The sequence below is a fragment of the Thalassophryne amazonica genome, chromosome 1, assembly GCF_902500255.1.
Source record: "Thalassophryne amazonica chromosome 1, fThaAma1.1, whole genome shotgun sequence".
Lineage (NCBI taxonomy): Eukaryota > Metazoa > Chordata > Actinopteri > Batrachoidiformes > Batrachoididae > Thalassophryne > Thalassophryne amazonica.
Window position 1 is genome coordinate 3,258,584 of NC_047103.1, and position 13,290 is coordinate 3,271,873.

Consider the following 13,290-nt stretch of genomic DNA (forward strand, 5'->3'; position numbering starts at 1 on the left):
CGCCCCCTTCAGTCACAGAGTGAGCGCACACAGTGCTGATCATATTATACATAGATATCATACATTTAAGATATTTATTATGTGAAAATTTACATTATGATATGACATCTTGATTTGTATCCCACAGTGTGACGAGCCACTCTCCACTGAGGCCTGTTGAGGTCGTGACCTTGAAGCTGTAAGTGGATGGACCTGTTCATTATCCATTTTGTGATGAACAGTGGTACAAAATGCATTTGGGGTCCAGAAAATATCAGTAGTTATTGGCAACAGCTACAATTTGTGTGTGAATGAGTATTTGCTAGATAATGTGATAAAGTCTTTGTATTTTCAGGTTGCTGTTAGAAGCCCCCCGTGGCCTTCAGCTCAGCAGCTGATTTATCCTGAGCCCTGATAAGAAGCTGCAGGACTCCTCTTACTCCAGTGGGATTTTGTTCTGATTGGTGGGACAAATTTCAGATTCTAAGGCAATACTGCAAATTGTATTTTGTTAGTTGCTACAGTTTGTGGTTGCAAAAACTTGCTAAACTAACGACAGCATCAGTGGTTGTTGGATGAGACTGTATGCCGAGTAAACGCTGGACATCCTCCAAAGAGCTTCCAAACTGACAGCTACCAGTTGCTCCGTCTTGCACAGGTTGATCATCTTGACAAATCTCAGTTGCCTTGTCTTGTACTTTATGAACACCTTGAATTAATCACATCACAGTGAGGTGGTTTGTGAGTTTGTGTTGTTATTGTGGGAACCATGACTGAAAGTGTTCTGCCATTTTGGCGTTACATTGTGTTGTAGTAACGCACACAACTGAGCAAACACTGTCCAAGCGATTACATTTCACAATTGTCTGTAGATGTACTTAGTGATAAACACTTTGTGATTGGCTGTTGCTGTATTTTATTTATGCATAATAACTGAACCATTGCAATTGGAACATTTGAAATACTGTAAAAGTAAATTCCTGTTGATACCAGATTGAAGGAAATACGCGGCGCATGAGAAGGCAGAGAATTAAGAAGCACAAGGCTTCTGATGAACACGGGAATATTTGTAATGTCAGCAAACACAAACAATATGGAAGAAATTATGATGAGGAGCTGGAAAATGATCAGGTGGCTGTAAGTCAGATCAGTGTAACATGCTCCACCGTCAGTCAATCAACCGACGCCACTGGAACAACATTCATGGAATATGAAGATGAGCTGAATATGTTCAACACGGGCGGCTTTCTGACAACTTTATGAGTGAAACATTTAATCACATAAAACGGCAGATTTGTGTCTTACTGTGAAAAACTATTCTGACAAGATGATGTCATCGCTCTGCCTCTGTAACTAACCTCAGCGGCTCATAATGAAGGACATGTATTTTTTTAGATTTTATTGGTAACAACACTCATAATTAATCGTGCATGAAACTGATCCTCCAGCAGAGATGGTTACTGACAGGCTGCGTTTCTGACTCGTGGCCGTGCACGTGAACATAAACCTTCTTGGAGCCGCAGCTTTTACTCTGACTGCATCAAAATGAACAGTTTTCACTTAAAAACGGGTCGTCAGGACACAACATCACATGTATGTCAACTCTGGAATTAATCTGTGCCTCTGTTCTTAACGTTATCAGCTACATTCCACTGAAGCGCACGCTGGGACGCTTCTAGTAGCTACATCACTTGTCAGAAATACCCGAGTACACACGAGTACTTTGTTTTCGGACGTCTTCGTAGCTGTTTGTTGGGAATGATGTATACTTTGAAACCAGTGCACAAAGTGATCCCGGTGGATCATCGGATGGTCACTAACAGACTGAATCTAAATTGTTACGATTTCGGTGCGACGTGTCCTTTAAAGACATGCAGGTTCGGTGAATTGGAAACTTTATAATTGTTCAAGTCTCCCTTGTAAAAGAGATCTCAATTTCAATGGGACTAACCTGGTTAAATTAAAACTTTTCGCTCAGCCACTGAATTTGAAATGCTCCGTGGTACGGTGGCTGAGAAGTGCAAATCAATCAGTCGTGAAAACTGAAAGTAAAAGTGCAAAAAGACCTTTCGACAAGACTGGTCTGTGTAACACTGACTTTTCTTTTTTTTTTGTTTAGCTGTAGTTTCTCTGTCTTAATAACAAAAAAGTAAAATCAAGGCCACAGTCTGACAGACTCTCAACAATAAAGAACAATTGGTTTTTTAAAATGTGCGGTTTTTGTATTTTCACTCATCACTCATCTAAACAGCTTATCCGGGATAAAGTCGCAGGGGGACCCCAAACTTCCCTTGTCCTTTTTTTTTTTTTTGCATTTTCATTTGATAAAAATTCAAAATGTTTAAACATCAAAGGGAAGTTCGACTTAAAAAAAGACAAACAGATGGAACGCTGACCTGCCATTGGTTCATAACGATTAAATTTCCTCCAAACTACCTTCAACCCATCCACATGAATCCAGAACCACCCGGACCGGTGGCTGGCGTGCCTGTGGTCACTGCGCTTCATACAGGAATGCACCATGGGAAATAAGGGAAGAGGTGGCTCGTGGGTCCTTGATGCGTTTCAGGCGCGGAGTGGAGCGAGACCTTGGCGTGACGGAAACGCAGCCGCAGCCCGTCTTAAAGAAAATTAAGTTCATTTATGGAGCATGTCAGAAAAATAGAAATGGCCTCAGAGACATAAAACAGCTGTTGGTCATAAATATAAATCACACGGAGACAGAGACCAGAAAGACTTACAGCTTCTGCTTTATGACATCAACACAAAAACATTTTAACACTGCTCTTTAATCTCAGAGTGAAAATAAATCTCCACAACATAATGTAAATTAAACAACGACCCCTTTAATACAACATTAAATCATCACTTTTACAGCCAGCTGCCTTCAGATGAGTCACAAGACTGAGTTCAGGCAATCCTGAAAAACTGAGCAAGCATGCACCAAGTGAGGGAAGCCACCAAGACACTGAAGGCCTCAATGTGACTGTGACTGGAGGAGGGGCTGCTGTCTCCATGACAACCCAGCAATGTATGTAGACCAGCACCAAACCTGAACCCGGTGTAACAGTATATCTTCCCCCCTGTAGAATGTTGCCTTTCAGGGGAGGGGGGTAGGATACCCAGGAGGGGAAGATATACTGTTACACCAGGTCCCAAACCTGAACGCGATTCACAAAGTCAGCACCCAACCTGAACCCAGTGTCGCTGACCGAACGGGCCCCACCAAATCGGATCCCCCCTGTCTTCACTGCGCATGCGTCATCAGCCGTAGTTCACCCGATTATCACCTCGTTCTGCTTCAAACTGCCTCCAGTCATTCATCTGTCTCAGCTTTTGTACACCATCACTCACTCACTCATCTTCAATTGCTTAGTCCAATTAAGGGTCGCGGGGGGTGCAGCCTATCCCAGCAGTCACAGGGCATGAGGTGGGTTCACCCTGGACAGGACGCCAGTCTGTTGCAGGGTCACATACAGACAAACAAACACATTCAGACCTACGGACAGTTTAAAGTCTCCAGTCCTTCTAACCTGCATGTCTCTGGATGTGGGAGGAAGCCGGAGCACCCAGAGGGAACCCACACAAACACGGGGAGAACATGCAAACTCCACACAGAAAGACCACAGGTGGGAATCGAACCCATGACCTTCTTGCTGTGACGCAACAGTGCTAACCACTAATCCACCGTGCTGCTTTTGCATGACAATCATTTCCACATAAATTCAGCATTATTTCATAATAAAAGACAGCGGACCGATGAGAGCGCGGCAGCAGCACGTCTGAGTCTGACCACGTCGATGTCATTTTGGAGCATCACTTGGAACTCCCCGATTATCACCTCGTTTCTGTCTTCTTCTTCGTCTGCGTAAAACTGACTTTAGAATGATTTAAGAGGTTTACTTTGTCATCTGATGGTTAATAATCACATTATTCCCTTTGATCACTTTGGGTAAAGAGACTCAGACTCAGAGAGTCAGACTCAGACTTCCTGCTGTGGTCTGAAATGACGCATGTGCAGTGAAGGCAGGCGGACTGATTTTAGTGGGGCCTGTTCGGTCAGCAACACCGGGTCACGAGATTGGCCCCAAACCTGAACCCAGGTCATGAGGTCGGCACCAAAACAGAACCAGAGTCACAACATCGCTACTACATCTGAACCAGATTCACAAGTTCAGCACCAAACCCAAACCCAGGTCACGAGCTCGGCACCAAAACAGAACCGAGATCATTACTAAAACTGAACCTGGGTCATTAGTTCAGCATCAAACCTGAACCTGGTTCAGGGGACCTCCTGCTAAAATGATGGAAAGTAGAAACCAAAGCTGAGCTCAGGTTAACTTTTACAACATGAAGGTAATAATTCAGTGGGTTTTCACTCCACATTTCACAGCTGGTGGGCGTTTGAGTCCAGGTACCGAGCGGGTTTTTCTCGTGGCATCGTTCCCAGAGAGGGAAGTGAAAAATGAGAAAGGACAAAACATAAAACACATCTTTAAAAGCAACACTGTCACCCAGACGGCGTGTCCTGACAACACAAATCAAACGCACCTGCAGCGTCTCGAACACGCGAGACGACACAAAGACGTTCGGCCCCATCTGTCTCCGAGTTCCAGACAGTTTCGGGACTACGTTCATATGATTCGCTAAACATTCAGAGAAATCCTAATTACTTTGTTTAGGCTGTGACAACTTCTCAGAATAAATCAGAAGCTTGTTTAAATGACGGGAGGTTTCAGAGCACCGTCCGTCTCAGGCGGACGCTCTAATGGGACGTGTCTCCTCATCTTGCCGTCCGAAAACACGCCGTCCATCCACAGCAAGGCAAACAGGCGCTGTCGTTTCCCAGCAGAACTCAAACACATCACAGCGCCAACTCATCCATCAGGATCCACAGACTAAAACCCGACCGTCACAGGAACACTACATGACCTCCATAACTGCAAATACTCACACGTCAAACGCAGTTCAACCTTTGGTAGGTCACATACACCAGGTTTGGTTCCTCAGACACACAGGAGCTGGACCAGAACCAAACGGCTGTGGTGGACTCAGTCTCTGAATGCTGCTACACAAAAAGTCACAGTGGTCTAAAGTTACTCAGACCTGCTTTCCAACTCAATGAATATGTCCTGCAGTTCGGTGAGGGAAGCCACCAAGACACTCATGGCCGCTCCTTATAGCCATGACTGGCCACTTATGGCCATTTATAAGCATCTGTGACTGTGACTGGAGAAACTGCACAAACTGCAACTGGTACATGGGGGGGGGCATGCGATCTCAGGTACAGTTTACCAGAGGGCACATGGGAGACCCAAGCCCACATCTGATCTGTTTTCTTGCAGGAATATCTTTCTATAAGCTTCACCATAAAAGTATCATTTTATTAGGGTTCATGTAAGTTTCCCAAGTGGGGAGTGGCCAACCTGCAATTGTGGGAGTGGCTACTGATAGGGATGCATAATTAATCACATCCATCCATCCATTTTCTTCCGCTTTATCCGGAGTCGAGTCTCAACTGCAATCGCAGTATCAGTCTGTGTAATTATATAATGGTCCAATGAATAAATCTCCTGTAGTCTGTGTGCGTGCCATCGTTAACAATCCAGATATTTTTCATCCTCCATCGGATGTTGTAGACTTTTGAAGAATGATAAATGTCTCACTCTGGAGTTTATCGTCTTTTCATTCAGGTTTTATCTCGCAAATCAAAATTGTTCATATTTAAATCTTGCTCAATTATTAAAGGGATCATACTCTGGGAAACCAGTTTTTAATCCATGCTTTGTATACTCAACAAAAATATAAACGCAACACTTTTGGTTTTGCTCCCATTTTGTATGAGATGAACTCAAAGATCTAAAACTTTTTCCACATACACAATATCACCATTTCCCTCAAATACTGTTCACAAACCAGTTTAAATCTGTGATAGTGAGCACTTCTCCTTTGCTGAGATAATCCATCCCACCTCACAGGTGTGCCATACCAAGATGCTGATTAGACACCATGATTAGTGCACAGGTGTGCCTTAGACTGCCCACAATAAAAGGCCACTCTGAAAGGTGCAGTTTTATCACACAGCACAATGTCACAGATGTCGCAAGATTTGAGGGAGCGTGCAATTGGCATGCTGACAGCAGGAATGTCAACCAGAGCTGTTGCTCATGTATTGAATGTTCATTTCTCTACCATAAGCCGTCTCCAAAGGTGTTTCAGAGAATTTGGCAGTACATCCAACCAGCCTCACAACCGCAGACCACGTGTGACCACACCAGCCCAGGACCTCCACATCCAGCATGTTCACCTCCAAGATCGTCTGAGACCAGCCACTCGGACAGCTGCTGAAACAATCGGTTTGCATAACCAAAGAATTTCTGCACAAACTGTCAGAAACCGTCTCAGGGAAGCTCATTTGCATGCTCGTCGTCCTCATCGGGGTCTCGACCTGACTCCAGTTCGTCGTCGTAACCGACTTGAGTGGGCAAATGCTCACATTCACTGGCGTTTGGCACGTTGGAGAGGTGTTCTCTTCATGGATGAATCACCTGTGAGGTGGGATGGATTATCTCAGCAAAGGAGAAGTGCTCACTATTACAGATTTAGACTGGTTTGTGAACAATATTTGAGGGAAATGGTGATATTGTGTATGTGGAAAAAGTTTTAGATCTTTGAGTTCATCTCATACAAAATGGGAGCAAAACCAAAAGTGTTGCGTTTATATTTTTGTTGAGTGTATTTTCTTGAGTTTGTGGTTTAATGTTAGATAGCTCAGATATCCCAATTTTTATGAGTCTTCTCACAGAAATTCTGCTGCTATAAACATAATTTAGGCCTGACACAGCTCGTTTCAGACCTCCATGACATATGTAACAGAAAATAACAAATTTATTCCATGCATTAAGTTAAAAATGGGGGGGGGGGTTCTCCCCCAGAAAAAAAAAATCTGAAATCCAAATGCATTCTGGTGCATTTTTAGGTTTATTTACCCACCAAAAAAAAATCCAAAATATAGATTTTTTTGTTGGGTCAGGTCAGTTTTTCCACCCCAGTCTTTTCACATGAATTGTGTTGTGCTACCAGCCTTTAATCCAAAAAAAAACACACATTGTGGCCCAGAAAAGAACACAGTAAAGGAAATGACAATTCAAAGAACTCTAATTCTCAGTGTCAATTTAAATGGAACAAGAGGAGTATTTCTCGCACATTCAATCAGTCAATCAATCGATTTTATTTATATAGCGCCAAATCACAACACACAGTTGCCCCAAGGCGCCTTATACTGTAAGGCAAGGCCATACAATACATTCAGATACATTAATGCATCAACTTGTTCAACCTTCACTCTCCTCTGAGTTTCCTAGTTTTTGCCGGAGCTTTGGAGCTATTGATGATCTGTGTTGTCAAATTCTTGGCCACCTTAAAATCTTTACAAATGTGTTTTAACTTGAAGATTAATTTCTGATTAGTGTACATTTTGAAGTTAGAAAAACATTTCTTACATTAGAAAACTTGTAATTAAAATAGTTTTAACTAAAACAAACATTGTAGAGAAGTTTCGACTGGAGTCGAAACTTCTCTACAATGGAAACCATCTGGACAACAGAGAGCCTACACAGAAACATAAAACAAACATTCTTTAGAAGTCTTTGATGTTCATCTGTAAATTAAAGCCATAACTTATCTGTTGTTGTTGAGATCATTTCTTGATTAACATTATAAGGAACGTTGGGCATTTATTTTTAGACAAAATAGCATGAAGGTAACGTGCATTTAATGTGTATGTCAAGTCTGGGAAATTCATTTATTCATTCAGCAAATGTTGAAATGGTTCTGATGTGGGACAAGAAATATACTCGTATGTCTTAAAAAATAAAATATGAAACAGCGCTGCTATTTTCTTTGATTACTTGATAAGTTATTTAAAGGTGAGACTTTTCTTGTAGTTATGGCAGCAACAATTAAAAACTGTGTAGCTTAATTTGGTAAAAATAAGTAGAATAATTTATAAATATAAAACGTTCACTCAGCTCGACAGTGACTGATTTAACCTCCTGAAGCTAAAGGCTAACGTTAGCTGATAAGCTTCAGCAGAGCACTAACCTCACGGATTATTTTCACTTGCTCACTCACCTCAGACAAATATGCAGAAGTTCTGTTGCTCAAACTCATTATTCTTGTGGTTGTGACTCACAGACTGAGAGTTAAACTCTCGTCTGTATGCTAACAGCGTTAACATCTTTAGCAGCTGGAAGCTTCACCTGTTAGCTTCACTAATTACTGCAAGAAATACACAGCTCATAACTTTTAAAGTCCACAACAAAGTAAACTGTGAGTAGAACCACAACGCAGTCCCCAAAAATATGATTTAATAAACTCCCAAACCCAAAACAAACAAACACAACAACAAAAAATAACCCTTCTTCTTGGAGATTATTGGCAGCTTGCAAACCAACACAACGCATTACCGCCACCAACTGAATGACTGAATGGATGAATTCTGACATATGTTATCAAAAATAACCCGGGTATGTTCACCACATGAGTAAAATCCTGGATTTCTGAAAATTTTCACCACTGATTTCAGTAAATAGGGAATTACAGACACATCCACTAGCATTTGGACAATGTCCCCACATTCATCATTTTGTCTGTTTACAAAGGCAGGGGTGGTGGTCAAGTGGTTGGTGCACTTGGTTTCAGTGCGGCAGGTTCCCGGTTCAAAAATCTTGTCCAGCATGTTTTACATAAGAAAAAATGTCTTATTTGGGAAAATGTTTGCTAGTTTTGAGAATTCTAACCAAGCAAATTTTCTTACCCCATAGGCAGATTTTTTTGCTTAATACAAAACAATTTGGCTAGGTTTAGGATTATTTGGCTTATTTTGAGAGGGGCAGTTTTTGCAGTGTGTAAAACGTTTGCCAAGTCAACATGCAGGTCCACCCCGGATTTGCTGTGGTGACACTGAGTGAAAACAAGGGAGCAGCCGAAAGGGCTTAACTTTCACAGCGGAGGTGAAAAGAAACAATCAAAATGTGTTTTTGTGTGCTGTGTTTATAAATATTTCACATTTGCCAGAATTAGGAATTATAGCCACAGACACCTGTAAGTCGTTCAGTTATCTGAGTGTCTTGGTGGCTTCCCTCACTTGTCTCATTCACATACTTTCAGTCAGTTTGTGAGAGCAGACTAATCCAGACAAATTAATATGCAGCTCCACACTGTCTGAATGAATGACTGAAATGATGCCACAGGAAATGTTAAATATTCTTGAGTTCATCTCCTGACAACTGGCTGTAAAGGTGACAAGTGTATGAACCATAATCAGAGTCCAGGAAAGCATTAGGAGAAAAAGAGGGTTGCGAAAAAGAATTAGTAATAGTCGAGAGATGAAGAAAGTTGATAGGAGTACACGGCATAAAGTGAAAACAGAAGTGGCAAAAGCTAAGGAAAAGGCATTTAGCGAGCTGTACAAGAAGTTGAGCAGTAAGGAAGGAGAAAAGGACTTGTACCGATTGGCCAGACAAAGGGACAGAGTTGGAAAGGATGTGCAGCAGGACTATCAATCAATCAATCAACTTTTTTCTTATATAGCGCCAAATCACAACAAACAGTTGCCCCAAGGCGCTTTATACTGTAAGGCAAGGCCATACAATAATTATGAAAAACCCCAACGGTCAAAACGACCCCCTATGAGCAAGCACTTGGCCACAGTGGGAAGGAAAAACTCCCTTTTAACAGGAAGAAACCTCCAGCAGAACCAGGCTCAGGGAGGGGCAGTCTTCTGCTGGGACTGGTTGGGGCTGAGGGAGAGAACCAGGAAAAAGACATGCAGAGAAGGGGGGCAGAGATCGATCACTAATGATTAAATGCAGAGTGGTGCATACAGAGCAAAAGGAGAAAGAAACAGTGCATCATGGGAACCCCCCCACAGTCTACGTCTAAAGCAACATAACCAAGGGATGGTCCAGGGTCACCCGATCCAGCCCTAACTATAAGCCTTAGCGAAAAGGAAAGTTTTAAGCCTAATCTTAAAAGTAGAGAGTGTGTCTGTCTCCCTGATCTGAATTGGGAGCTGGTTCCACAGGAGAGGAGCCTGAAAGCTGAAGGCTCTGCCTCCCATTCTACTCTTACAAACCCTAGGAACCACAAGTAAGCCCGCAGTCTGAGAGCGAAGCGCTCTAATGGGGTAATATGGTACTACGAGGTCCCTAAGATAAGATGGGACCTGATTATCAAAACTTATAAGTAAGAAGAAGAATTTTAAATTCTATTCTAGAATTAACAGGAAGCCAATGAAGAGAGGCCAATATGGGTGAAATATGCTCTCTCCTTCTAGTCCCCCGTCAGTACTCTAGCTGCAGCATTCTGAACCAACTGAAGGCTTTTAGGGAATTTTAGGACAACCTGATAATAATGAATTACAATAGTCCAGCCTAGAGGAAATAAATGCATGAATTAGTTTTTCAGCATCACTCTGAGACAAGACCTTTCTGATTTAGAGATATTGCGTAAATGCAAAAAGGCAGTCCTACATATTTGTTTAATATGCGCTTTGAATGACATATCCTGATCAAAAATGACTCCAAGATTTCTCACAGTATTACTAGAGATCAGGGAAATGCCATCCAGAGTAACGATCTGGTTAGACACCATGCTTCTAAGATTTGTGGGGCCAAGTACAATAACTTCAGTTTTATCTGAGTTTAAAAGCAGGAATTAGAGGTCATCCATGTCTTTATGTCTGTAAGACAATCCTGCAGTTTAGCTAATTGGTGTGTATCCTCTGGCTTCATGGATAGATAAAGCTGGGTATCATCTGCGTAACAATGAAAATTTAAGCAATACCGTCTAATAATACTGCCTAAGGGAAGCATGTATAAAGTGAATAAAATTGGTCCTAGCACAGAACCTTGTGGAACTCCATAATTAACTTTAGTCTGTGAAGAAGATTCCCCATTACATGAACAAACTGTATCTATTAGACAAATATGATTCAAACCACCGCAGCGCAGTGCCCTTAATACCTATGACATGCTCTAATCTCTGTAATAAAATTTTATGGTCAACAGTATCAAAAGCAGCACTGAGGTCCAACAGAACAAGCACACTGAAAGCAGCCAAAGATAACGATACATCTTTGGGATGGTTATGAGTAATTTTTTCTCTAATAGTCAAAATTTTGTTAGCAAAGAAAGTCATGAAGTCATTACTAGTTAAAGTTAATGGAATACTCAGCTCAATAGAGCTCTGACTCTTTGTCAGCCTGGCTACAGTGCTGAAAAGAAACCTGGGGTTGTTCTTATTTTCTTCAATTAGTGATGAGTAGAAAGATGTCCTAGCTTTACGGAGGGCTTTTTTATAGAGCAACAAACTCTTTTTCCAGGCTAAGTGAAGATCTTCTAATTAGTGAGACGCCATTTTCCTCTCCAACTTACAGTTATCTGCTTTAAGCTACGAGTTTGTGAGTTATACCACGGAGTCAGACACTTCTGATTTAAAGCTCTCTTTTTCAGAGGAGCTACAGCATCCAAAGTTGTCTTCAATGAGGATGTAATACTATTGACGAGATACTCTAACTCCCTTACAGAGTTTAGGTAGCTACTCTGCTCTGTGTTGGTATATGACATTAGAGAACATAAAGAAGGAATCATATCCTTAAACCTAGTTACAGCGCTTTCTGAAAGACTTCTAGTGTAATGAAACTTATTCCCCACTGCTGGGTAGTCCATCAGGGTAAATGTAAATGTTATTAAAAAATGATCAGACAGAAGGGAGTTTTCAGGGAATACTGTTAAGTCTTCTATTTCCATACCATAAGTCAGAACAAGATCTAAAATATGATTAAAGTGGTGGGTGGACTCATTTACTTTTGAGCAAAGCCAATAGAGTCTAATAATAGATTAAATGCAGTGTTGAGGGCTGTCATCTCAGCATCTGTGTGGATGTTAAAATCGCCCACTATAATTATCTTATCTGAGCTAAGCACTAAGTCAGACAAAAGGTCTGAAAATTCACAGAGAAACTCACAGTAACGACCAGGTGGACGATAGATAATAACAATAAAACTGGTTTTTGGACTTCCAATTTGATGGACAAAACTAAGAGACAAGCTTTCAATGAATTAAAGCTCTGTCTAGGTTTTTGATTAATTAATAGGCTGGAATGAAGATTGCTGCTAATCCTCCTCCTCGGCCCGTGCTACGAGCATTCTGACAGTTAGTGTGACTCGGGGTGGTTGACTCATTTAAACTAACATATTCATCCTGCTGTAACCAGGTTTCTGTTAGGCAGAATAAATCAATACGTTGATCAATTATTATATCATTTACCAACAGGACTAGAAGAGAGAGACCTAATGTTTAACAGACCACATTTAACTGTTTTAGTCTGTGGTGCAATTGAAGGTGCTATATTATTTTTCTTTTTGAATTTTTATGCTTAATAGATTTTGCTGGTTATTGGTGGTCTGGAGCAGGCACCGTCTCTACGGGGATGGGGTAATGAGGGGATGGCAGGGGGAGAGAAGCTGCAGAGAGGTGTATAAGACCACAGCTCTGCCTCCTGGTCCCAACGCTAGACAGTCACAGTTTGGAGGATCCAAAAAAATTGGCCAGATTTCTAGAAATGAGAGCTGCTCCCTCTAAAGTGGGATGGATGCCGTCTCTCCTAACAAGACCAGGTTTTCCCCAGAAGCTTTGCCAATTATCAATGAAGCCCACCTCATTTTTGGACACCACTCAGACAGCCAGCAATTCAAGGAGAACATGCGGCTAAACATGTCACTCCCGGTCTGATTGGGGAGGGCCCAGAGAAAACAACAGAGTCCGACATTGTTTTTGCAAAGTTACACACCGATTTAATGTTAATTTTAGTGACCTCCGATTGGCGTAACCGAGTGTCATTACTGCCGACGTGAATTACAATCTTACCAAATTTACGCTTAGCCTTAGCCAGCAATTTCAAATGTCCTTCGATGTCGCCTGCTCTGGCCCCCGGAAGACAATTGACAATGGTTGCTGGTGTCGCTAACTTCACATTTCTCAAAACAGAGTCGCCAATAACCAGAGTTTGATCCTCGGCGAGTGTGTCGTCGAGTGGGGAAAAACGGTTAGAGATGTGAACGGGTTGACGGTGTACACGGGGCTTCTGTTTAGAACTACGCTTCCTCCTCACAGTCACCCAGTCAGCCTGCTTTCCCGACTGCACGGGATCTGCCAGGGGGGAACTAACGGCGGCTAAGCTACCTTGGTCCGCACCGACTACAGGGGCCTGGCTAGCTGTAGAATTTTCCACGGTGCGGAGCCGAGT

General features: G+C 42.1%; 1 protein-coding gene and 1 long non-coding RNA gene across 2 annotated transcripts in view; one reads left to right on the top strand and one right to left on the bottom strand.

Annotated features, from left to right (window-relative positions):
- The window catches only part of sugct (succinyl-CoA:glutarate-CoA transferase), a 137,699-nt gene that overhangs the window by 106,004 nt on the left and 18,405 nt on the right, over nt 1–13,290 (bottom strand). The window lies entirely within an intron of this gene.
- LOC117522953 lies at nt 1,699–9,174 on the top strand. Its single transcript, XR_004564382.1, has 3 exons — nt 1,699–1,856; nt 2,013–2,014; nt 9,163–9,174. It is a non-coding gene; the product is annotated as an uncharacterized LOC117522953 (long non-coding RNA).